At 47.9% G+C, this 26,196-nt stretch overlaps 2 long non-coding RNA genes across 2 annotated transcripts; both read right to left on the minus strand.

Moving 5' to 3' along the window:
• Positions 1-387: 387 nt before the first annotated feature.
• LOC122214873 lies at positions 388-11,321 on the minus strand. The gene is made up of 4 exons (XR_006200117.1): positions 11,280-11,321; positions 1,883-1,982; positions 989-1,182; positions 388-572 (listed from the first exon to the last, which is right to left on the minus strand). It is a non-coding gene; the product is annotated as an uncharacterized LOC122214873 (long non-coding RNA).
• A 728-nt stretch (positions 11,322-12,049) lies between these two features.
• On the minus strand, positions 12,050-24,462 carry LOC122214874. Its single transcript, XR_006200118.1, has 3 exons — positions 23,454-24,462; positions 13,707-13,823; positions 12,050-12,130 (listed from the first exon to the last, which is right to left on the minus strand). It is a non-coding gene; the product is annotated as an uncharacterized LOC122214874 (long non-coding RNA).
• Positions 24,463-26,196: the final 1,734 nt, after the last annotated feature.

Consider the following 26,196-nt stretch of genomic DNA (forward strand, 5'->3'; position numbering starts at 1 on the left):
GAGCTCATTCCTGGTGCGTTTACAGACAATACTAATTTCCATGCCTCCCGCTGAACTCCTGCGAAAAAGAGCAGAGACTCCCCAGATGAGCTCAGGAGAAGGCTCTCGGGTCTCAAAGAGCCTTGAGGGACCCAAGTTCCTCAAACTGCGGAGCCCAGAAGGGCCACTTGGAAGGCAGAGCTGTGCACGTCGAGACGCGAAACACACTCTCTGAAACCGAAAGGGAATTATGGCCTGCAGGAGGGGCCGGAGGGACCTCGTTAAAAATTTACAAACTCATTTATTTATTTACTTTTTATTTTTAGGTGCACAGGGAGGTGTGTCTTCTCCAGTGTCAAGAGGAAGTGGCCCTTCCAAGAACTGAGCTTTTGAGCCGAAATGGCCGCCACTGGGGGAAAAAACAAAAACAAAAACCAAACAAAAACAAAAACAAAACCCACTCTGCTTTTCAGTTGCAGCTGATGGTGACTTTTGGACTGATATCCGTAAAAGAGTTCATTCAAAAGCGTGCTTGTTCTCAGCAGCCCGTGAGGTCCCTCGCGAATTCATCATCTAGGGGAGGGGAGGCCTGCCTAAAGAAATGCCAAAAACGGAGGCAAAAGAGAAAGAAAGTTAAGTTCTTCGGTTTTTGTTGCATTCCCCCTGCTCTTTTCTTGGAGCAAGCTCCCCAGGATTTCAACACGCACACGCACACGCACACGCTTGAGCCGGACTGTCCTTGTTTGCTTACAAACAGTCCAGAGGCAATGGCAATGGAGCCCCATTAAATCAGACTCCAAGAGACTGGAATCTGTGTCCCGCTGGCTCCTTCTCCGACTGCCCCCCCACCCCCAGAAGGGAACAGATTTCTACAATCCGGACCTGACAAACGCCACTTCTTAGGCCAAATAGTCCCACGTGGATCTTAAGCCACAAAAAGGTAAATCAGCTAGCCTTCCTACTTTAAAGACAATTTTGGAAAGGAAGATGATTTCAATTATTAACTCACCCAAGCCGCAGACGCAGGGCATGCGCTTTGCAGAATGGCAAGAATGATAAGGGTGGGTTTTAAGCATCCTCTGCGTGTCCCTTTTGAAGCCTTCTTAAAAGGGGGTCCGCGCGGGGAGTAGAAATACGTCTCTGCATGCTAGACCTTCCTCATGCCATCAGTGAACACGAAGTGGCCGACTGGAAATTAACAGGCTCCATTAGGGGAGGGAAAAAAAAATTACTGAGCAGCAAATTCTGTAAATTTGTAATTCAGATCTTAGCGCTGGCCTGAAAACCGGTTGGGATCTAACCCTTTGCATACATTGGTGTTCTGGGGAGCTTAACCCTTTCGCCTCTGTCTCCTCTCCCCAGAGAGCTACTCATTGGTCTTCTCTATCCCCTGGCCCTTTAACTGGCCTTGGCAGGCATAGCAATCCGGGCAATTTTGCAGAAATAAGGATAATAATAATAATGCTTCACATTCTCACACTCCGCAGTTTATAGAATGCTTTCTGAATACATTATCTAATTTAAAGCTGTCTGCCCCTAATGGAACTTAATTGCCACCTTTGTTATAGTTTATTATGAGGACACTGGCGTGCACCTGTATGCCTTTTTTGTTTTTTGTTTTTCTCCAAAGGAGTACTTCTTGACAAAATGGCCCCAGCTGCTTTTCTGCCAATGGTCGCCACTGAAGGAGCTCATTACTTTCCCGTTGGGCTCTCACTCACGGATGCTGTTGTTTAAATCTGGCCACATGGGGGAGTTCTAGAACATAGGGTGCTACCATCTCCAGCCAAGCTCTTTTCCCTGACTCCCTAATGAGGAAGGAGGTCGGGCCAAAACAGCTCTTAAGAATGTGTTTGTTGATGAACTTCTAGAAAGCAGTCAAGTTTAGAATAAGAGGGCCAACCTGGGCAAGTCAACTGCCTTGGGTGATTCCCAGGCCGCCAGGCAGAGATAGAGTTGGTTGGTTGGTTTTTCCATTCTTGTCAGCTTCGTCTGGAAAGAGGCTCAAGAAAGGATATTGTGATTGCAAACCATTTAGGTTGGTGTCACTGCAAAGCATATAAATTACCCTCACCAGCTTTTCATGCCCCACGACACAGCCTTACCTCTCACGTCTCTACACGCAACTAGCGGGCAAGTGACTTGACTTCTCAGTTTCCTCCCTAAACAATGGGACAGTCTTAGTGCCTGTTTTGCGGAGCTGGCGGCTGGTGCATAATAAAGAGCTAATAAAGGAGAGCTATTATGTCATAGGGAACTTCCAGCACCAAGTAGCAGAAAACTCCCATTCCCACTGGCTAATAATAATGATAGCAGTAAGGATGTTTATCATTTCATTTCTCCGATGTTGTATCATAGCCTAGCTCTGATTCTCTGGACTCTGCTCTGCCATGTTCCATGGGTTGACTTCACCCTAAGATCAACGCCAAGTGATGGCTGCAGTTCCAGACCAGGGGATTCTGGGATTAGCATAATCAATTTTTGATGTATCATTTTGGTGAAATAGATTTTTTTTAACGTTCATTTGTTTTGGGGAGACAGAGAGAGAGAACGAGCAGGGAGGAACAGAGAGAGGGGGAGACGCAGAATCCGAGGCGGGCTCCAGGCTCTGAGCTGTCAGCGCAGAGCCCGACGCCGGGCTCGAACCCACGAACCGTGAGATCGTGACCGGAGCCGAAGTTAGTCGCTCAACCGACTGAGCCACCCAGGCGCCCCCGGTGAAATAGATATTTAGAGGCAACTCCAGTGATGCAATAAACAGGCACTTATTGACATCAGTATCTTTAAAGTTAGCCACTCCTCAGACCGAGGATGCCCTTCAATTCCGACTGATGGGACATGTGCATTTATGATGCCTTGCCCTCCAGAACGGGGCCATTAGACCGAACTCATCAACATCAGGGACTTTATGTCTGTCTCACTCACGGCTCCGTCGTCAATGTCTGGCATAATGCTTAGATGCAGTGGATCCTCAACAAATATTGGCTGAATGGATGTATTAATTGATAGATACCCTATGGCCACATCCATTGGGCGGTGGGTTGCCCTACGCTCTGGTATGAGTTTATTTCAGCACGAAGTGTTCGATCACTTTAATCAGACATCCACCCTCCCCAGCTGCCTAGGCTAGTGGTTCTCAGAGCGTGGTCCCCTAACAATCGGCATCAGCAGCACCCGAGAACGAATTAGAGCTGCGAATTCTCAAGCCCTACTCCAGACCCGCTGGATCAAAAAGTCTCAGGGTGGGGCCCAGCATTGTGTGTTTTAGCAAGTCCTCCAGGTGGAAATTTGAAAAGCACGGGTCTAGGTAGAGCTGCCACGCCACTGATCATCAACTTAAAAAGATCAGCCCGGAAGATGCGTATGTAACGTTGGACTTACTAGATGCCAGATGTCCTGCGCCACATAAATTGCCTTGCTTCCTACCCACTTTACAGATGAGGAAACTAAGGCTCAGAGGGGAGACGCAATGCTGCCCAAGGACACACATGTCAGAGTCAAGGCTGAAACCCAACCTAAGCTCCCAAAGACATGTTTTCATGTCTGTGGGAGAGACAGGCAGGCAAAAGGACAATAACAATACAATGTGTGATAAGTAAACGTAGGGTGTTGTGGAGCTCAGAGGAAGTCACTGCTACAAGACTCCAGGGGAGGGAGGTTGGCCATTTGAGGTGGTAACAGTTGAGCTGATTCGCAAAGAATGAGTAAGAGTCGGCCAGGCGTTCCCAGCAGAACAGGAAGTGCCGAAGCCTAGGGTCTACAGAGACAACGGCAAGTAGCTCAGTGTGGCCAGAGTGAGGCCATGGGGAGGAAAGATAAGACAGTGGGGGCTGGAGAGGAGGCACAGACCAGATCATCAAGGTCATGAAGCAAGGAGCCCAGAGGAAGAAGTTTAAACTTCTCCTGAGAAATAGGGAAGAAAATATCGGAGCTGGAGCATGGCAGAATCCAACCTGTATTTTGGTGGTAGGTAGGATCTAACATAAACTCAACCCGACTAATATTCATTGCGTGACCCGAACTCTCTACTCAGTGTTACAAAATGTAATCACTTTCTTCTTAAGCCGCTTCAAAAAGCAGAAGAAATACCCATCTAGATAAAACCTCGAAATGGGGCTGGTCCCTACAAGAGTGCTTAAATACTCATTTCCAAGTGTCATAAACGTGGGTTTGGAATCTGGCCCCTGATCCACGCAGATGATCCGCGCCTATGACCCAAGGCTGGGAGACTGTGAGCAAGTGATTGCACATGTCGGAGCCTTAATTTGTTCCTCTGTAGAATGGGAATAAGAGTAGTACTTAACTCAGAAAGTTGCTGAGAAGAGTAAGTGTGACAACACGTGGATGGCTTGTAAGTAGAGTGCCCAGCAAATAATAAGTGCTCGGTGAGCATTATTGATGAGGAGACAGATGGTATCTGCCCAAGGTAGAACACGTGGCTTCACTCTCACGGGCTCAAAGGCCGCCCAATCTTTAGGAATAAACCGTGTGCCAGGCCCTCCCCATCGTAGCAATGCGTTGGCTGGCTGGCTCATCCAAGAAAAAAGAAAAGAAGGAGGAGAGAAGAAAAAGAAAAATACTGACTTTTCCCTGATGGCCATCCCATTCTCAAGTAAAGTAGAATTTCTGGGGAATTCTAGAAATTCCCCAGAATTTGACTTGAGTCTGCCTTTGGCTTTCCTTGACTGTATCTTCTTATAATAGTAGCTAGGTTGCCATGGTAGCAGACAGGGTGGATGGTCCGCCTCATTTCTCTTCAGCCCACTTCAGAATTCCCTCCACGATTGGCTTTTCCTTTTGGTGGCTTTCTCCAGGCGCTAGGGGAACTTGTTCAGCTCACCTGCGGGGCAATCTGGAAATGCCTAAAATTTTATGCCCGGAGGGACAGCTTTCAAGCAATGGGGGATGGGAGATAGCAGATAATTATCTCTGCTTCCCCATCTCTCCGAGGGACAATTTGATGTGTCTGCTGAATGTCCCCCCGGGGTCCCCAGCAAAACTGAATCCTACCTGCTCACAGTAGTGACGCACTCATGAACATACTCTCCCTCATTTGTGCTTCCTGGGGTCACCTCCCAAATAAACTACCTGCCTCCAAGCTCTTGTCTCAGGGTCCGGTGTCTGAGGCACAAACATCTGTATCTCGCTTAGGGTCCCTTGCCCCGTGGTTCAATAGAGGGGAATTTATAGGGGCTGGCAGAGCTGAGAAAGGAAGCACGTGACAAGGAGACCACCTAGAGATTAGACACAGAAGAAGAATGCCGCCATACCATGGGGCCATACAGACAGAAGGAAGAGGCGATACTACCAAAGCAAGAGAATCTGAGAATCTGGACACCCTGGGGGGGGGTGGGGGGGGGCCTGGGCACCGCATAGGGGTGGGAGAGGCTGCCTGAGGGTAGCTGGGACCAGAGTGGGGCTCTCAGGGAGCACTGCCTTTCGGCTGACAGAAGGGCAGAGGAAAAATATCTTGGAGGTTAACTAGAATCCAGTTGGCAATGGAACCTGGGAAATGCAGTTCAAAGGGAAACATGGAAAGAGGCATTAACGGGCAAATGCCCAGCACGACCTCAAGCCCTGCTATGAAAGAAAAAAATAAAATGAGAAAAGCAACAGTGGTTAGGGCCCCACACCCACCCTGTATCTAGAGAAATGAACATGTCTGTGAACGGTCCCAGTAACGCCACCTCACTAAACTTGTCTAACTTCGCTTTGACATCCATCAAATAGAGATGCCAAGTGGATTTAATGATCTACTCCACGCCAAGCAGCCAGCACTGTGCCTGGCGCATACGTGTCGAATAAACGCTCATGCTCATTGGAACGTTTTGAGATCCGACTGTTCTTTGAGTATCTGGGAGCCCATTAAAAGCCCTGCTCAAACTTGTCTCTTCCCCTCTTTACCACTCAAAGCCTCAACTTCAATGTCTAGAATCTGCCTCTAGTCTCTTTTTCATTGCCTTAAAAAAAAAAATCTCTCCACTTTCACTAAAGTTCTGCCAGAGCTGACGGAGGAATAGCTCTCTCCTCCCCTCTGGACTCCCAACCCTCTCCCCGAAGCCCCCACCCCCTCCCCATCTCCGCTGGCCGGTTGTTCACCAGGAGCTTAGCAGTTCTGAGGGTACAAAAACAGGAAACTATGCCCCAGTCCTGACTAAGGCTAAAAACTCATGTGCAAACCCTTCATCACACAGATTTCTTCAGCTCTCCAAAACTGGGGCCTTGAAAAATCAGGTCCCGGGCCAAGAGCGTTGGATTTGCTTAATCATTTCCTTTGCAAATTTATAACCTCTTTAACCATGAAGAAGTAATGGTGAGAAAGAGGGAGGTGGGAGCTGAAATATTTTAAGTCAACCACAAGACAGGACAGGAAATTCTGGAAAGGGAGGGGGGGTGGTAATTTTTCTTTAATCCCTCGGTGCCACAGCAGACTAAAACAGCAACTTTGGGAAAGTGACCATTCTAGGAGATTCTTTTACTGTTGACTCTGACCCAGAGTGAGATGGCATAGCTCTCTTTACTCAGGGCTAAAAAGAGAATAGAGGAGAAAAACTCTGAGATGACCCTTTACTTGACTCAGGCAGCAAACATTTACCGAGTGACCTCGTCAGCCCTTGTGCTGTGTAGAGAGAACTAAAATGGGTTCCCAAACAAGCAAAATAATGTCCTCACTTGCTCAGTGCCAGTAGAAAGTTAACATGCCTATTGGAGGCTGCCTACCAGAGAATCTGAAGGGGGTGACCCAAAGCTGTTCTGTTGTTAAAATCTCTGAACAACAAGATAAGTGGCTTTTTTGCTTTCAGAACTTTCCCCAGCAAATCAGAGCTGTGTATTTTACTAATCCTTAAGGTAAGTCATTGTCTTCAGCAGTGATTTTTATCTGAAATGGGGGACCCACCCATTTATGTTGACCCAGCAAATAGAGTGGGATGGGATGAAATAGAATGGAACCGAACAGAATGGAATAGGACTAGAATAGAATAGAATAGAATAGAATAGAATAGAATAGAATATTTCATGATGTATTACACATAATATGGATAATATTGATTAGTGAAAGTTTTGATTATGAATATGTGCATATCGATTCATGAGGTATTTCTCACTTTGGTTTATAATCAGATAACTTTAGAAGGCTCTGGTCTTGTAGCTTAGAAGTTAAAAGTGTTGGCTCTGGGGATGCCTGGGTGGGGCTCAGTTGGTTGACCTTCCGACTTCGGCTCAGGTCATGATCTCACAGCTCATGAGTTCAAGCCCCGCGTCGGGCTCTGTGCTGAGAGCTCGGCGCCTGGAGCTGGCTTCAGATTCTGTGTCTCTGTCTCTCTTGGCCCCTCCCCTGCTCATACTCTGTCTCTCTCTCTCTCAAAAATAAACATTCAAACAATTGAAAGTGTGGGCTCTAGAGCCTACCGGCATGGGTTCAAATCTCAAGAGGGGTACTAGCTATCTGAGATTACGCATGTTGATTAACCTCTCTGAATCTCCATTACTTCAGGGAAGTACAACATAATAAAGAGAAATAAAATGTAATATTGGCCATCATAGTCTCTCAGATTCTAGGGGCATTTATTTTCATAAATTGCCATTCTGTCCCCTATATCTTTCCTATGGTCGCAGACATCTGCTAATCTTCTGGGGTCCACTCCTCTTAAGTAAAGTTACTCTGTCTATCTTAACCTCTCTCTCCCTCTGATCTTCTGTCGTTCCCTCAACCTCCAGCCGCTAGCTCCAACATCATCTAAGGAAAACCAAAGGCATTTAATATGTAAAACTCCTCTCTGGGAAACTGTCCAGATAGCTAGTTGCAGAACATCTCACCTAATGGAACAAACAAAAGCTAGACAAGAAAATTGATATGAAGTTATTCTAAAAGAGAGACACAGTGCTCCACTTCGATAGAAAACAGCAAGGAGATGGGCAGTTGCTTTTTCAGAAGGACTGATGGAAGTCCAAAGACAAAACCCTTTAAAAAATTAAGACCTGAGGGGCGCCTGGGTAGCTCAGTCGGTTGGGCCACCAACTTTGGCTCAGGTCATGATCTCACGGTTTGTGGGTTCAAACCCCATGTCGGGCTCTGTGCTGACAGCTCAGAGCCTGGAGCCTGCTTCAGATTCCGTGTCTCCCTCTCTCTCTGCCCCTCCCCCACTCATGCACTGTCTCTCTCTCTCTCTCTCTCTCTCTCTCTCAAAAATAAACATTACCAAAAAGAAAAAAAATTAAGACCTGAAAGAAAATAACTACCAACCTATAATTCTACATCCAGTAAAAATATCCATCAAAATTTAAGATGAAATAAGTGTATTTTCAGACAAACAAAAACTGAGTGGCTACATTGCCGGTGGACTTTAACTAAAAGAAAGACTAAGGAAAGTCCTTTAGGCAAAAAGAAAATAATCTCATAAGGATGACTAAAATTTTAGGAGAGAATGAAGAGCAACAGAAGAATAAATGTGTTGTTAAATCTAAATGAATATTGACTGCATTAAAAGATAATAATAATGTCTTGTGGGGTTTAAAATATATGTAGAAATAAAATGTATAGCAGCAGTAATGCAAAATATGGAAATAACAAGCTAATAGGAGAATGACCTAAAAAAGATGTCATTAATGTAAAAGTTCATAATAAAGGAAAGAAAATGGAACTCACAACAGGTGGAACTAATTGAAACAGCTAGTAATGTGTTAGTATTATGTTAGTAATGCATTAATTATTACATTAAATGTAAATGGACTAAATACTCAAATGAAAAGAGAGATTATCATACTAAATATTTTAAAAACCTACTATTTTCTGCTTGCAAGAGACAAACCTTAAATATGAGTATACAGACAGGATGAAAATAAAGGATGAGAAAATATATTGCATACACTAATCAAAAGAAAGCTGATTAGTTACTCTAGTACCAGATGAAGTCAATTTTAAGGTAAGAAGCAATATAATAGGTACAGAGGGTATTTTATAATAACAAAAAGGGTCAGTACCATTGAAAGATAGAACAATGCTAAATCTAGAAACATTTTCTAATATAGCCTCTATATGTATAAGGCAGAAGCAATCAGATCTAAAAGGAGAAATAGATAAATCCACATTCATAATGGTAGGCTTTAATATTCCTCTGTCAGTAAATAGTGGGCAAACCAACAGAAATAAATCAAGAGGAATAGAAAAATTTTGACCAACGTTCTTTAACACACTTGACCTGACATTTACTGAACAAAGCAACTGGTAACTGCAGAATATATATTCTTTTTCATGTGCACATGAAACATTTACTCAAACTGACAGAACAGGTCTCAAATTTAGAAAGTGGGTGGCAGGGCAGGGTTTGCTGATAGATTGGATGTGAGGATGACAAAGAGAGGAGTCAAGGTTGATGATGAAGGACCCAGTGCTCTGAAGTTCAGACTGACTGATTCATGCTGCACAGTTAGCATTTTGAAAAGATAAGGGTGTGTGTGTGTGTGTGTGTGTGTGTGTGTGTGTGTTTAACAGTCATAAGGTAGTCAGGAGTATTTACATGTGTGAGTCAAACTGGGAGTGAACCTGTGTCCCACTGAACATGAAGCAATTATTCAAACTTGGTTTCTGGAATATTCCCAGGGTGAAGTTATTTCCTGTTTTTATCACCGTCTTCCCAGTTTATGTGTTTGCTTGTCTTATGAGTTGAGTTGGCATCATGTGTTTCAGTTTGCAATGGTAGGCATACAGCAAAAACTCCATAAAAATCCCACAGGGTTGACAGACACTTCTGAGAAATGAAGCAGACAACCCAGTTCCTGGCCTCTCTTATCAAAGTGCAATTGGTTTATTCATCTGCTGATTGAGGATCAACTGTGAGTTTGGGTCTGGGAAAGTGATAAACAAGAAAAGCAGAGAACACTCCAAGATAGCTGAGGAGGCATCCGCTCCAAAAGCCAAGTATCAAGGAAATACTGTAGGAAATCCCACGCATAATTGTGTTATGTACCCTTGTGTGTTATGTTTGGAGTAGCAGTTGACAACGTTCTGGACCTCAGTTCTCCCTTGAACGAGCTCTAAGTCATTGGGCTTGATATAAAATAATTTCTCCACTATAACATGGGAGTGATGTTACGGATAATACCATCATTACAGAGGTAAATCAGATAGTATTCAGAGTCTGCTCAAGAGCAGTGCTTGAGATGAAGTTCACAAAATTAGCATTTGCAACTTTTATCAGTATGCTGTTTCAAATATTTCTTTCCCTTTTTTTAAATTATGAAAACATAACATTTTTTTAAATGTTTCAAATATTTCTCTCCCTTTTTTTAAATTATGAAACCATAACATTTTTTTAAATGTTAGGAGAGAATAAAAGTAAAAGAGTCTACCATAATCCCATCTCCCTGACTCAATCTTATGTGTATGTGGTACCTTCAAATATTTTTTTTGTATTGATTATGTCCCTGGTTTGAAAGTGCCTGGCATATAACAGGTAATCAATATATGCATACTAATTGCCTGACTGTCCAATTCCATGCAAGCTATTTTGTTTTATGCTTTGGGTACCTAATTTCTTATATAAGATTATGATTAGAATTATGTCATATACATTCCCCTGAGTTTTTTTCAGAAGCTGCATGATTATAATCATGGATATCTCAACCCCTCAGACATGTACAAGCCCTGGATAAGCCATTTCTCTGTGCTGCCGTAGAGCAAAAGAGAAATGATTTACAGGCCCCACTCTTCAGACATCACCATAGTGAACAGCTCTCTCTATAGCATTTTGCCTTTTTTGTAAAATTTTGTAAGACAATCATAAGATACCAAATTGAACATTCTAAACTAAACCTTTAACTTAGCCAAGAAAGGAGTCGCAAAAAGATGAAGCCAAAATGGGATTCCTTCCGTAAGTTTAGCTTGTAATAAAACGAACTCCACGAGATGACAAAATCATGGGGTGAACCTATGATCGTTTGGAAGGATTGCTTTCACCCTTTCAAAAAAAAAAGTTGTTTTCACATCCACTATTCCCCTACCACAGATCAATAGAAGGAAGATAGGAATAGTCTGATGCCTTTGTCAAATAATAGCAACCAACTCAACAACGAAGTCACCCCTGGTGGGTATACGTAAGGAAAAATCTCATCAGACCTCTTGTTAACTCAAAGGTTGGCTTTAAAGAGCTGCAGAGAAAGATTTTCAGATATGCACATGTTTCCTGAAGCAGCAACCCCAACATCTGATGGCGTGTTGGATGACAAATGTCTCCCTCCTGGTGATGGGAAAACAGGGGAAAGGTGAATCACAACTCTCGATGTGAGTGAGAGGCACTTACCTAGTAGGGCAGAGACAGTCACTGGTGTTTCCCAGAGCGACGATGGGTGACTGTAAGCCTGGTGGTCCTCCATGGGGTCTCTGGGGCCAGGCAGCTATGAGGGCACAAAGCAGCTTTGTCTCCAAAGCCCCTGGGTCTACACATAAGGCTATCCTCTCCAGATTGGTTCTTCTCCTATTTTGGTTGCTTCCAGAGTTCACTGGAAACAGGAAGAATGAATGTGAAGGCCAAGTAGAAGGCCATTGTCATTGCTTCTGGAGAGAAGAGGTCAGCTTCAATCAGTATGGTTGCTGAAGAAGGGACAAGAAGTGGCTGTTTTCGGGACTTAGGTGAATAAAACACGACAGGATTAGATAATCTATGGGACACCTAGTCACACACTTGAAAGGGGGTTTAAGCACACTGCCTGGAAGGGAAGAGTGCTCAACAAATTTGCTCATTGGCTCCAAATGGATGGCGGCCTAGCATTTGGAGGCTTTATTCTCACAGAAAAACCTGAGGACTAAAAAGCATATCTTTCTCCCCAAACTGCCCTTTCTTTTTCCATCCCCCCAAATTATGACCCTAAGGTGGCATGAGAAGAAAATAAAATCAGATCACCCTGAGAATAAAACCACTGACTCAACCGTCACTACATGGAGGTTCCATGTACTTTATTATTTCAGTTCGTCTTCAAAGGAACCCAGTGAAGAGGGGACTCTTCATCTCCTCTCTACACAGGAGAAAACGGAAGTGCAAAGAAGTCACAGAATTTACCAGAAGCCCCAGAGCTGTTCAGCGAGAGCAGGGATTCCATACGGGTGTGTTCGAAGGCAGAGTTCACAGGCTTAATCATGAGGCTGCGTTGCTTCCTGCCATGTTGGGGGAAAGGAGGGGCTTCAGGAGGAGGGCGAGGAGCGACCTTCTTCTCTTTATATGTCACATAACTCGTTCGGGGTCAGCCCTCTCTTGCCAGCTCATATCCCAGCCCACTGAGTTCTGTGTTTTCTCTTTGAGGGTTAAGAACACACAACAGGCCTTTGGTTGGGAGCGGGGAGGAGTTGACATTTGTCGCCCGGCATTGGGGAAGTTGATCGTTTTAGGTTCTGTCACACTGTGTGGAAGCCTGACATTTGACATTTGGGTAAAAGGGGGGAAAAAAAGTCTCCAAAAGGCTGCTGAGGGCCAGCCTGCCTGATTCCTTGCCAAACAGGAATCCTTCCTTGGCTGTCTTCCCTCATAAATGATTTTCAAACTACAGTTTTAAAAACAGTTCCTTTGGGGAATGATGAAAGCAGCAATGTTTTCAATAGAAAACTGTCCCATCAACAGAAATGCAGGAAAAGTAAAGTCACCAACTTCTCCATCACCCAGAGCAAAGCATCGTTGACAATTGAATGCTTTCCTTCCTTTTCTCCTTACGCCTCTCCTCATTTTTGTGAGTGCAACTAGACTCCACCACACAGGAAGTTTTGCAGCATGCATTTGAAAAGTCAAACATTGTATTACTAGCATTTCACTCTGTTTTAAAATTTGAAAACCTGGAAACCCCGATTTTTAATCTGCCCCGCTCATTATTCTAACATTTAATCAAATGGATGTTCCTCTGTGTTCTATTTTAAACAACACTGCCCCCAAATGAATATTTCGTCTTCATACAGGTATTGTGGTCCTATCCCACCAATGAAACCATTTTAATTTCCCACCAAAATTCTTCTAGACTTTTCTACATCAGAAGAGTCAGGAACTAAATTCTAGGTGTGAGCTTGGGTCAGGAGTAAACCCCATGCTCTACTGTAGTGGTAATGTCCTGTCAGGAGAAGTCAAAATGTCCTTTTATTGGGCTTTTCGGTCACCCCCATTAAAAGTGAACCAACAAAGGGGTGCCTGGGTGGCTCAGTCGGTTAGGCATCCGACTTCGCCTCAGGTCATGATCTCGAGGTGCATGGGTTCGAGTTCCGCGTCGGGCTCTGTGCTGACGGCTCAGAGCCTGGAGCCCGCTTCGGATTCTGTGTCTCCCTCTCTCTGTGCCCCTCCCCTGACGGCGCTCTGTCTCTTTCTCTCTCTCAAAAATAAATAAAAGCATCAAAAAAAATTTTTTAAAGTGAACCAACAAAGAACTTTCCCTTGCTTCTTTCCCTGACCTGAGTCTTTCTGTAGCCTTCTAGTCCTCTTTCCCTCATTCTCCCAGCTTCGGTTTCTGTCCCTTTACCTCCTGTTTACTCCTCAAGACGTTGTGATCTCCTCTCCACTCCTTCTGCTCTACAGAGACGGTCCTTGCAAAACGCCACACGCATTGTCCTGTGCTCTCAATTACCTTTTAATGGCATGACTGATACAGAAACGCATTTGTCTGGTTAAAATAACTAACAGCTTAAAGGTGATGGAAAATTCCTTTTAAGCACTTACCCCCAACCTCAGAGGTACCACGGACTATGGTGTATTTACCTGTAACTGTGCTGATGGACATTGAGGTTGCTTCTGGTTCTATAACAAACAACAAGGAAACGAAGAACATTCCACCCTGTCTCTCTCTCCTTGCACTTGTGCAACAATTTGGGGTTCCTGTGGCAGATACAGAGAATTAGAGCCCCAGGCCACTGGGTGTGCCCCTTTCCCTTTCAACACTACTGGGCATTGACCAATCACCAATCCAAGATGGCAGCACGCCTTTCACCAACAGCCTGTTTCAAGCCTTCTGCCACAGGCTCCTCCACAGCGTTGTGCACTCACATGCAGCTTCTATTTCTTGCCTTACTTCGCCTTCCCAGTGCGTCCTCACCCTTCCGGTCTATGGTTTCTAAAGCCCTTTGCAGTGTTCCCTACTCTGTGCTGAAATGTGCCTGTGGCCTGGAACACTTCACTTCTTGCTCTGCTGGGCTGACCTCGTATATTCCTATGGTTTGCACGACCGGCTCCCTCAGGGTCACAGACTCAGATACTTAGAGGAGCCAGGTGGGTAAAATTAGCACCAGGGGAGCCCATGCCGTGCCCCCCACCAGCCCCAACCCCTGCCCAGTGCCGGCTGTTGTCGCGTTATTGGAATCTATGTCTAATACTCTCAGATTTTTTTCAAAGGGAGTCAGAAATCTAGATTTGTATGTAAATGTTCGTGGGTTTTTTTTTAAAGCTTATTTATTTTGAGAGAGGGAAAGAGAGTGCGAGTGGGGAAGAGGCAGACGGAGAGACAGAGAATCCCAAGCAGGTTCTGCACTGTTAGCGCAGAGCCTGACGTGGGGCTTGATCTCACCAACTGTGGGATCATGACCTGAGCCGAAATCGAGTCGAATGCTCAGCCAACTGAGCCACCCAGGAGCCCCAAGAACTGGACATTAATATAAAGGAAATTTTAATCCTGCATGGCCCACAGAACATACCTCTGGGCATACTCTTCTGCCAAAATGCCAGACTGCAACTTCTGCTTCAAACAAAATCACTCTGTTCCTCAACTCCCCCCTTTCCTATCTGGGGCTTGTCCCTTATCCACTCAGTCACTAAATGCTCTGATGCTGGGCCTGAGAAATTATTCCAGAATTTAGCCTACCCCTCTACCCTCACTGCCATTTGCATTGATCCCAACACTCACCAAATCGCATTCTGGCTGTGACTAGAGCACATTGTCTGACTCTCCTGCCTTCAGTGGATCCCTCCCTGCCCCTGTCTTTGTAGTACCCTCCTCTGCATTCTGGAACGTTCTCCCCATGGCTAATGGAGAGAGAGAGGAGGAGAAGTATCTGTGTTGCTTCTCTGCTCAGACAACCCTGCTGAGACCATATTGCCCCTAAAGCAAAGTTGCCCACTGTGGCCACATTCGGTCCACACTTGCCCCAGCATTATGAAATGTGACCCGATGCTATCAAATCTGATTTAATATAAACATTCAGATATTGGGCTTTTCCTGAAAGATCTAACCGGCTAGCGGTACTGGGTCTGCTGTCTCCCATGGAAGCAATTGGCCGGAGCCCATGTCACCATGGGGACAGATTTGCTCCCTTATCTTTCTCCTTCCCCTGGCCAGCCTCCCGTACCCATGGTACTGTCTGGCCCTGAAGGAGTTTATGACCCCTGAGCCACAGGCTAAAACTCGACTGTTAATGGGCACATCAGTCCCAGCACGTCTGGCCCCTCTGCCCACCCCCAGCCTCACCTCTCAGCCCGATCCTTCACCCCCTTTCTTTTTCCCACCGCTAATAATGGCGGACTCACAAAGAAATTGTTTCAGACCTGAACCTAACCACCACTCAATGCCGTGGCTGTTCGAGTTACTTAAAGCAAGACAGACACACTCTGTTCAGAGAGGGCTTCCCTTTAGCTCAATAAATCTCTCTTCAAATCACTAATGAAGTTGAACTTGCCCTAGACGGTGTGTTTCAGGTTTAAGAAACTCCTACTGAAGCTCTTTAGCCAGTTCTCAGGAGTATCCTTGCTCAGCCTCGGATTCTAATAGGAGGAGACTGAGCTGCTGATGGACAAAGTGGCACCTAATTCATTTACCCCCAGGGGAAGCGTGCAGGAGATCATGCGGTAAGAATGCTGCTTTGCCCTCACGGAGAACATGCCCACAAACACAAGCACTAATGCTTTGCTAACTCGCTTCCTTTGTTGCTATACATATTTAATAATATGCATGGCCATTATTTTACTACATGGTAATTGGTTATAAATAAAAGTCGTTTATAAAGGCTATTGAGTTACTGGGGCTCCTGGGTGGCTCACTCAGTTAAGCATCCAACTCTTGCTTTCGGCTCAGGTCACGATCTCACGGTTGGTGAGTTCGAACCCTATGTGGATCTCTGAGCTGACAGCGTGGAACCTGCTCGGGATTGTCTCCCTTCTCTCTCTCTCTGCCCCTCCCCCACCTCTCTCTCTCTCAAAATAAATAAGTAAACTTAAAAAAAAAAAAAAAAAAAAGCTATGGAGTTAGGGTTATGGGAGACACAGAACTCAAAGCAGGTTCCAGGCTCGGGGCTGTCAGCACAGAGCCTGATGCAGGGCTCAAACTCACAAACTGTGAGATCATGACCTGAGCCAAAGTCAGATGCTTAACCGACCGAGCCACCCAGGCGCCCCAAAAACATTTTTTTTATCCGTTTTGTTTTAAGATTTTTTGAAGTGATGAAGTCTACTGAAAGCCTACCCCACAGACAGTGTCCCTTCTTTGTTACTAATAGAATATCAACTTTAATGGGGGTGTTGGAAGGAGGCTTTAAAAACATCAGCTTTAAAAACTACATTTCCCAGCCTCTTTTGCACCTGGACTTGGCCGCTTAACACGGCTCTGGCCCGTGAGATGCCATAAGCCATGGGGTGGCCTTCACAAAAAACTCCTTTTTTTTTTAAAGTATTTATTTTGGGGAAAGCATAAGTGGGGGGGGTGGTCAGAGGGAAATGGGGACAGAGGATCTGAAGCAGGCTCTGCTCTGTCAGCACAGAGCCTGACGCAGGGCTTGAACTCGAACTCACGAGCCTCGAGGTCATGACCTGAGCCGAAGTCAGACATTCAACTGACTAAGCCACCCAGGCGGCCCCCAGGAAGCTCCTTAAAGGTGGCGGGGGGGAGGGGGGGTGGGGGGGGGGGGGGGGGGGGGGGGAGGGAGGGGGGGGGGGGGGAGGGGGGGGTGGGGGGGGGGGGGGGTGTGGGGGGGTGGGGGGGGGGGGGGAGGGGGGGGAGGGGGGCGGGGGGGGAGGGGGGAGGTGAAGGGTGGGGGAGGTGAAGACTCACATATTCTCTTTTCTGCTGCCTGAAAAGCCATGCGACCATGAAAAAAAACAAAACCCCAATAAATTTGGTCTTAAAATCCATACAACACCAACACCAGCAGCCGCCTACCTCTGGGCTGCATACTGAATGGGGAAAATAAATCTTATTTAAATAAAATAAATCTTATTTAAGCTGCTGGTGTTAGGTTTTTCTCTTACAGGCGGGCAAACTAGATTCTGTGCAAAGCTATTTTGAATGAGGTGTGTGCGGGAGGGCAATTTTCCCCACTGGCTGGCCTACCGAGAATCATGGGAAGGTTCCCCTTCAGGGATAAACTCACACAAGATTACTCTATTCATAGTATCTCAAAACTTCCAATGTGCTTTGTACCCCTTTCTGTCTTCGGGCCCAGATGCAACACAACGTGAAATTTATCAAATGTGCCTTTAATAAACGGCGACCGTGGAGAACCGACCCATCTGAAAAACTTAAACCCCGGTCTCTATTTCCATTTTGGCTGAAAGCAAGATGTTCCTTTCGGTGGTAGGAGGCCCTCAATTTCCCACTCCAAGTCTGTATGACTCAACTTGGACGCACTCCCACTGACATTCTGGATTTTTCTGTAATCTCCTTTCCTTAATACATTCAAGATAGCTCCACAACTCGCAAACAGCTTATAATGGTGTTACTGTTTCCGGGCTAAATCGGGGATACAGCACTGGCCAGTAGCTGTGTCTGTGGATATCTGAATAATTGCTTCAATTCCCCACTTGTTTCTGAGTGAGTGTAGGCCTGACCCCTGGGCATGGCCGAACATTACTCAGTCAAACCGAGAGTTTCAACGCTAAATGTGACAGTGCGTGCCATATCTGTTTTTTCTCTCTGGCAGATTATTCAAATACCATCAAGCTGAAGTCAAGTTCTCCCGGAGCCCATTGAATCTTTGCCCCAACGGTCCACACAGGAGCCCTTCCCTGAAGAGCTCCCTTTGCTGTGCTGGAATCTGTTTCTCAGTGAATATGTGATGATTGCATGTTTTCGGCCTGATTCTTTTCTCTTGCCTCACGTCCCCTGGAGATCCCGCGGCCTCCTTATAAAAGCCATGTGTATCTTATCTTTTCCAGTGCAGTTGCTAAAACCAGAAAGCAGGCTGGAAAACATTTCCCCAAACTGTACTGTTTTTCATTATTTCTTTCTGACACCTCCAGATAACTTGTTAGCATATTGTCTTTCTCTATTCAGCACGGCCCCACTGGGGGCTTGGGGACTGAATGACATCACCCAGGCATTTATAATTAGAAACAAAAATGCCTCTTTCCAAATCTATAACACCAGGAGACGATTGGAGACATTTTTTAAGTTACTGGTGAAAATCCCACATGAAAGGTCTTTTCTGAGCAGGCAGCAACTTTGCTGGCTTTTGAGACACTACCGGGAAGGCACTGGAAGCAAGTGACGAACAACCTTTCCAACCATGGATCCCAACGCCACAATGCAGTTTCGCAGGAGAGCGGTCACTGGGCTCTCGGCTTCTCCCCAGAGAAGCTGTGTTTCTCGAAGTTCCTGGGAGACTCCAAGAAGGGGTCTGAATTTCCACCACCGTGGAGAGAGAGCGCAGTGACTTCTGATGGTTGAGTTTCCATTTGTTCAGCAAGTTCTTACTGACTCAACTTGAATACACTCCCACTGACATTCTGGATTTTTCTGTAATCTTTTTCTCCTTAAAAGAATTCAGGATAACTCCAACAATCACAAATGACTGATTATGGAGTTTTCATTTATTCAACAAGTTCTTTTTGAGGACCTCTCTCAGCAAGTCCTGAGAACCTGCTGACATCCAGGTATCTGCCTAAGAAGAATCAGACCAGCACTCCACCCCCTGATACGCTAGCCACTAGCCACGTGCAATGATTTGCATTTAAATTTAGATGAACAAAAATGAAGGGAAGCTGCGAATGCAGCTTCTCAGTTGCACTGGCCACATCTCTGACGCTCAATAGCCACATGTGGCCAGTGGCTACCATACCCAACAGCACAAACCTAAAGCGTTTTCATTGTTGTGGAAAGTTCTTTTTGGACAGTGCTGGACTGATCACCTGACTTGCCTCGAACACTCCTGGATTACACCTGTTGACGCGGTATCATCATTAATAGCACCCTCTTTCGAGCCCGAAGTGTCCTGGTTGGGAAGACAACTGAACGATGAAAGTGACTTGGCCACCATCCCTGCCAGGGCTTTTGCTGAGACCCAGAACCCTCTCTCTTGATGAAAAAAGTTGCCTGCGTCAGCCCCTGCCTTTTCCTCCTGATTCTCTCCCACCTGTCCGATCCGCCAGTATTAGTAACCAGGGACACAAATGCAGGGGAAGAGATGGTCAGAAATGTCTCCAAGTGAGGGACGTACTTGTAAGAAGTTTCAGGTTTGTGTCTGATCTCCCGTGCCTGAAGGAGCTCAGATTGGCCTCCGGCTGCTCTCCCTCAGAGCCCCCTCAGCTCTGTGCAGGGCCACCAGCCTGCCGACCCGCGCCCCTGCCCGCCTCGCCCAGCAGAGGGCATCGGCGCTTAATGTTCCGGGCTAAGAATATTTACACAATCATTAGGGATTTTTTTTTTTTTTTCCTTCCAGTGATACTTTTTTTTGTGAGCGGCCATCCGAGGTGCCAGCTAATATAGGTCATCTTAAGGATATGTCATCAAAACAGGGAGATAAGAGCTGTTCGGGCGGGCGGCCAGCTCGTTAGGGAACCGCACGCACCAGGACACTCTGCCGGGGACGCAGTCGCCACCACTGTCAACACGACAGACACCATTTTGCAGAACTCTTCAGAGGGGGGGTCCAAACTCTGATACGATCTGTGCCGCCCCGCGGGACAGGCCTGGACTGCTTGCTGAGGGGCTGCCCCCCCCCCCCCCCCCCCCCCCCCCCCCCCCGCCAGAGGCATCTCTGACCATGGCCTTGCTCTCTGCGGGGCTCTGGACGCTGCCTTGCATCTCAGACACCTGCCAGGCAACAAAATGGTGGTAACTGCAAAGCGGTGGCTGCAGGGACCAGAGGTGGACTGTCACACAGCTGGCTTGGCTGCCCCTCTCCAGGCCGTCAGCCAAACCCCATGTCGGTCCGTCTGTATCACCCTTTCTCTCTCTTTCTCTCTCCCAGTCTCTGTTCCTTCTCTCTCTTTCTTTCTCTGTCTCCCTCCCCCTCTCCCTCCTCCCCTCCTCCTCCCCTCCCCCTCCTCCCCTTCCTCCTCCTCCCCCTCTCCCTCCTCCCCTTCCTCCCTCCTCTTCCTCCTCGTCCTCCCCTTCCTCTCCCTCCTCCCCATCCCCCTCCTCCCCTCCTCCTCCCCCTCCTCCCCTTCCTCCCCCTCCTCCCCTTCCTCCTCCTCCTCCCCTTCCTCTCCCACCTACTCCCCTTCCTCCTCTTTCTCCTCCTCCTCCCCTTCCTCTCCCTCCTCTCCTTCCTCTCCCTCCTCCTTCCTCCTCCCCCTCCTCTGCCTCCCCCTCCTCCCCTTCCTCTCCCTCCTCCCCTTCCTCCTCCTCCTCTTCCTCTCCTTCCTCCCCTTCCCCTCCTCTGCCCCCTCCTCCCCCTTCCTCTCCCTCCTCCCCTCCTCCTCCCCCTCCTCCCCTTCCTCCTCCTCCTCCCCTTCCTCCTCCTCTTCCCCTCCTCCTCTCCCTCCTCTCCTTCCTCCTCCTCCTCCCCTTCTCCTCCCTCCTCCCCTCTTCCTCCCCCTCCTCCCCTTCCTCTCCCTCCTCCCTTTCCTCTCCCTCCTCTCCTCCTCCCCCTCCTCCCCTTCCTCCCCCACCTACCCTCCTCCTCCCCCTCCTCCCCTTCCTCCCCCTCCTCCCCTTCCTCCCCCTCCTCCCCTCCTCCTCCCCTTCCTCCCCCTCCTCCTCCTTCCTCTTCCTCCTCCCCTCCTCCTCCCCCTCCTCCCCTTCCTCCTCCTTCTCCCCTTCCTCTCCCTCCTCCCCCTCCTCCCCTTCCTCACCCTCCTCCCTTTCCTCTCCTTCCTCCCCTTTCTCCTCCTCCCCATCCTCTCCCTCCTCCTCCCCCTTGTCTCCCTGCTCCTCCCCTTCCTCTCCCTCCTCCTCCCCTTCCTCTCCCTCCTCCTCCCCTTCCTCTCCCTCCTCCTCCCTCTCCCCCTCCTCCCTTCCTCCTCCTCCTCTTCCTCTCCTTCCTCCCCTTCCCCTCCTCTGCCCCCTCCTCCCCCTTCCTTTCCCTCCTCCCCTCCTCCTCCCCCTCCTCCCCTTCCTCTCCCTCCTCCCCTCCTCCCCTTCCTCCTCCTCCTCCCCTTCCTTCTCCTCTTCCCCTCCTCCTCTCCCTCCTCCCCTTCCTCCTCCTCCTCCCCTTCTTCTCCCTCCTCCCCTCTTCCTCCCCCTCCTCCCCTTCCTCTCCCTCCTCCCTTTCCTCTCCCTCCTCTCCTCCTCCCCCTCCTCCCCTTCCTCCCCCTCCTACCCTCCTCCTCCCCCTCCTCCCCTTCCTCCCCCTCCTCCCCTTCCTCCCCCTCCTCCCCTCCTCCTCCCCTTCCTCCCCCTGCTCCTCCTTCCTCTTCCTCCTCCCCTCCTCCTCCCCCTCCTCCCCTTCCTCCTCCTCCTTCTCCCCTTCCTCTCCCTCCTCCCCCTCCTCCCCTTCCTCACCCTCCTCCCTTTCCTCTCCTTCCTCCCCTTTCTCCTCCTCCCCCTCCTCTCCCTCCTCCTCCCCCTTGTCTCCCTCCTCCTCCCCTTCCTCTCCCTCCTCCTCCCCTTCCTCTCCCTCCTCCTCCCTCTCCCCCTCCTCCCTTCCTCCTCCTCCCCTTCCTCCTCCTCCTCCCCCTCCTCCCCCTCTCCCTCCTCCTCCCCTTCCTCCTCCTCCCCCTCCTCCCCCTCTCCCTCCTCCTCCCCTTCCTCCTCCTCCCCCTCCTCCCCCTCCACCACAGTCCCTGCCCCTACAGAAGGGGGCCAAAGCCCAAGCTGACTTGATTCCTGCTCTCAGCTCCTCAGCGCTGCTAACTCATTCCTGAGCATAGTTGGTGATTTGTTTTTATGTATCTAAGGGGTGAGGTGCTGAGGCAAGTTGCCAGTCGGGGTTATTTCGTCTTGCCTGTTTGGGCACACTGAACATGTTTCTGAGGTCCAAAAGCTCCTTTCTGAATGAGTGTCTGCTGCCCTTCCAGAGATTTTCAAAAACCTTTTTGAAGGGGTGTCCAAATGGCAAACACCTAGTATCACTCCATTATACCTTTTGGGGAAGAGACAAGTCCCCAGTATGTGTGGCACCTTCATTTCCTTTTCCGGAATAACCACACTTTCCTTAAGGAACAAATAAGCCCATGCGTGTAGAAGGCCTAGCGAAGGCATATGGCGTGGGTTCAGTGAACCCCAGCTATTATTGTTTTATTATTTCTTTGCGACAAGCTCGCTCCAGGAGGCCGGGAGCTCCGTTCCTGCCCACGGATGCTGGCCGGAGGGAGCTTTGTCACCTGCACCGAGGGGTCCTGTGTGAGCGATTTGGCCCCACCTCACCTGCGACCTCCTTTCTGCGATTTTGTAAGTCATCGCTTTGTGGCTCAGTTTCTCTCCGACTGAATGAACCACACAAGCTTTCTTTACCACCCCTTCGGAGACTGTTGGTAAAACACGCTCGACACACCTTTCAGAGCCTTGGGGATGAGCCGAGGGCAGGGGGCGGGGGGAGGAAGACTGGGGGAGTACCCCTCCCCCCACCACACATCCCGGGATGCCGAGGCATCGCCAGCATGTGCCCAAGTGCCACCTGGGCCTCCTTTCACTTCCCGGAGTATCCTGATGGAGGATGAATAAGGTAACCACAAAAAACATAACAGACCCGGGTAAGTTCAAAGTCAGGAGTAAGAGACAAAGATAGATGGATAGTTATTATAGATGATAGATAGATAGATAGATAGATAGATAGATGATAAATGGACGGGTGGATGGATGCAGTTAGAAAGACAGAAGATCAAGAGAATCTCCACTTCTTCAAACAGGAATCACTGAGTAGCACCTGCCTCTGGGGCTGGGGAGCGGACTAGGTGGCCGGTGTGTTAGCCGTGCTGGCTGGACAAGTCAGCTTGGGGTTTCTCACCCGGCAGCTAGTTGAGGCACCGGCAAAGAAGGCGTTCACCTCCCCAAGAAAGAAAAAAAGCGTCTGTCTCAAAAGAAAATAATAGTCGCAGGTAATTTTGTGTGTCATTTCAAAAACTATCTTTCCATTTTATGGTTTAATACCGTTTTCTTTTGAACTTCACCGGGGCTGGGGAGAGGACCCACGGGCACGTGAGGGCCTCCCAGATAGCTTTGCAAATTGTAAGGGCCCAGGCTGCCATCAGCTCTTAGATTCTGCGTCACCTGATGTCCTAGTGGCACAGCAGCCCGGGCCGGTGAGGGCGAGGTTGGAGGGCGTACACCATGTGACGGGGACAAAGATGATGGAGGGCTGGCTTCTGCCTGAATTGGGGGATGGGAGAGGGGTAGGGGAGACAGAGCATAGAAAACGGCCTTACCAATAAGAGCCCAAACTTCCTGCCGGTGTCCGTGCACACATGACCCAAACAAAGCAGATGTAGCAATGGCCAAAGGAGGTGGTTTTCATTCTAGAAACATCCACATCTCCTGCTCCTGCAACCTTCCCAGATGTCTTCTCGATTTTTACACAGGCTTCTAAAAATGGCATCAACAACCACCCAGTGCTCAGGGCCATGGCAGGCTAGGTAGTTGAATCTGGAGGGAGCACTGTGTGGCCAGCCCCATCAACCTGCCCTCTGCCCCACTGAGGAGGAAGCTGGAGGCGTCACAATGACCATGACATCCCACAGTTCTGGCTTGAACTCTCCCTCTATAAGGCTTTCCTGCCTCTGATAACTCAACCTCAGGTCAAGTTGTCGGGTCTTTATGGCTGAGATTTTCTTACCTGCTTCTTAAACCTTCAACTGGCTTAAGCAAAATGGGAACTCATTGGCTCATATGACTTAAAGAACTAGGACTGATAGCTTCAGGCGTGGCTAGATCCAAGCCTGGGGTCTGAGCCATATATCCACTGAGGTTGTTTCTTTTCCTGCTTTCTTCTACGTTGACTTTGCTCTTGGATAGGTTCTCTTTCTGGAGCAGTCCCTGGTTCACCTGGTTTACCAGCCCCACCGGAACTAAAACACCTCTTTGCCCGTAATTCCAGCAAAAGGCTTGGCTCAAGCCTCATCAGACGAACTTACACCATTCGTGAATCAATCCACTCGTCAAGCCTAAGAATCAACTGGCCATTCCTGAAGTCAAGAATCAGGGTCATCAACCACACAATCGGTAAGCAGGGATGTAGTTAGCCAGAGAAAAGCCAGGGAGCTTTTTCACCTTCACCAGTAGAAAGAAAATGGATGCCGTGGAAACCAAATCCATGAATGCCCACGATGAGCAGTAAATGCTCAATACACTTTAGTCATTAACCAAAAGTTAAAGACGGGATCACAGAAGCTCTGGAATTGTACCCATAAGCTGGTGGTTCTTCACCTTGACAGGACGCTAAAGATTCCCACAGAGCTTTTAAAATTCTTCCATCCCGGGACGCCTGGGTGGCTCAGTCGGTTAAGCGGCCGTCTTCGGCTCAGGTCATGATCTCGCGGTCCGTGAGTTCCAGCCCCGCGTCGGGCTCTGTGCTGGCAGCTCGGAGCCTGGAGCCTGTTTTGGATTCTGTGTCTCCCTCTCTCTGCCCCTCCCCCGTTCATGCTCTGTCTTTCTCTGTTTCAAAAATAAATAAACTTAAAAAAAAAATTAAAAAAATAAAATTCTTCCATCCCGGTGCCCCACCCTCAGAGAGACTCCGATTCAGTTGACCCGGGGCTGGGTCCAAGCAGCAGTGGATGGTAAATGCCCCCAGGAGAATCTAATGCACTGCCAGGGCTGAAAACCACTGCTTTAAGCTAATGCATATGCTTGACTGGTACCCACAAACGTCCTAACCATAGCACCAAATCCTTTAAAGCCCAAAGAATTAGGAAGTAGTAATGATGTGAAGCCTTAGTTCAGAATTTTAAAATCTCTCCAGATTATTTCTTCCAATGCTCCACGTGCTGACGCAGAACTTTGTTGGTCAGCTTAAAAAAAAAAAAAAAAAGGTGGGGCATCTGGGTGGCTCGGTGGGTTAAGCGTCCCCTTTGGCTCAGGTCACAGTGTCACGGCTTGGGAGTTCGAGCCCCACGTCGGGTTCTGCGCTGACAGCTCGGAGCCTGGAGCCTGCTTCGGATTCTGTGTCTTTCTCGCTCTCTGCCCCTCCCCCGCTCACACTCTCTCAAAAATAAACAAACATTAAAAACAACTTTTTTTAATTAAAAAAAAAAGGCAAAGTGGAACTTAGCTTAGGTCTGGGCATGCAGGGGTGTGTGTGTGTGTGTGAGTGTGTTCGGGTGTGTGGGCACGCAGGTGTTCACCCCTTGTGATTATACAAAACCTTGCTTCGGGTGGTTAAATCAGCAACACGATGACTCAGGAACTTAATGCTGAGTCACATGTTTCCTCTTTTTTTTTTTTTTTTTTTTCAACTTTCTTCCTCTCTTTCCACTTCATGTCGTCCACAAATGTTGGACGAAAGGTTGGGGGTATTTAACATCGCGAATGACAGAGAGAGAAACATCATATGCCTCCGGAGGTGATAAACGGAGCGGAAAATGACATCCTCTGTGCCCCGCATTGAGGCCAAGAATGCATAGTCCATACCTGGTTGTGAGGGAACATTAGACAAACACAAAATGAGGACCACTTTATGATAACGGGGGTAGGGACAGAGGCAGGACCACATTCTTCAAAAATGCTAATATCACAAAAGACAAAGAAAAGCTGTGGGAATGTTCCGCATGAAAGAAGGCTAAAATTAAATTAGATTAAATACAAATTAAATGCAAATCCTTCGTCTGGACTATACCTGTACTAGAGGGGAGAATCCCATAAATAACAGCATTGGGTTAACAGATGAAATCGGAATATGGATGATAAATTAGATCAAAGAGGTACCTCAGTATAAACGTGCGAAGTTAACCCTCCCGGGGGAGGGGCGGGGTAAGAGACTGTCCTATTCTTAGCCAAAATGAACTTGGAGTCTTTCGGAGTCAAGGGCCATGATGGATATAACAACCACAAGTCGTTCAGAAAAAAATTATTGGGGTGTGTGTGTGGAGAGAGAGAAAGAGAGGGCACTCAGACAATCAAGCAAAATGTGTTAAAAGCTGGGGACAGAGAAGGTCTATGAACAGTAAACAGAAT

This window comes from Panthera leo, chromosome A3, assembly GCF_018350215.1.
Source record: "Panthera leo isolate Ple1 chromosome A3, P.leo_Ple1_pat1.1, whole genome shotgun sequence".
Taxonomy (NCBI): Eukaryota; Metazoa; Chordata; class Mammalia; order Carnivora; family Felidae; genus Panthera; species Panthera leo.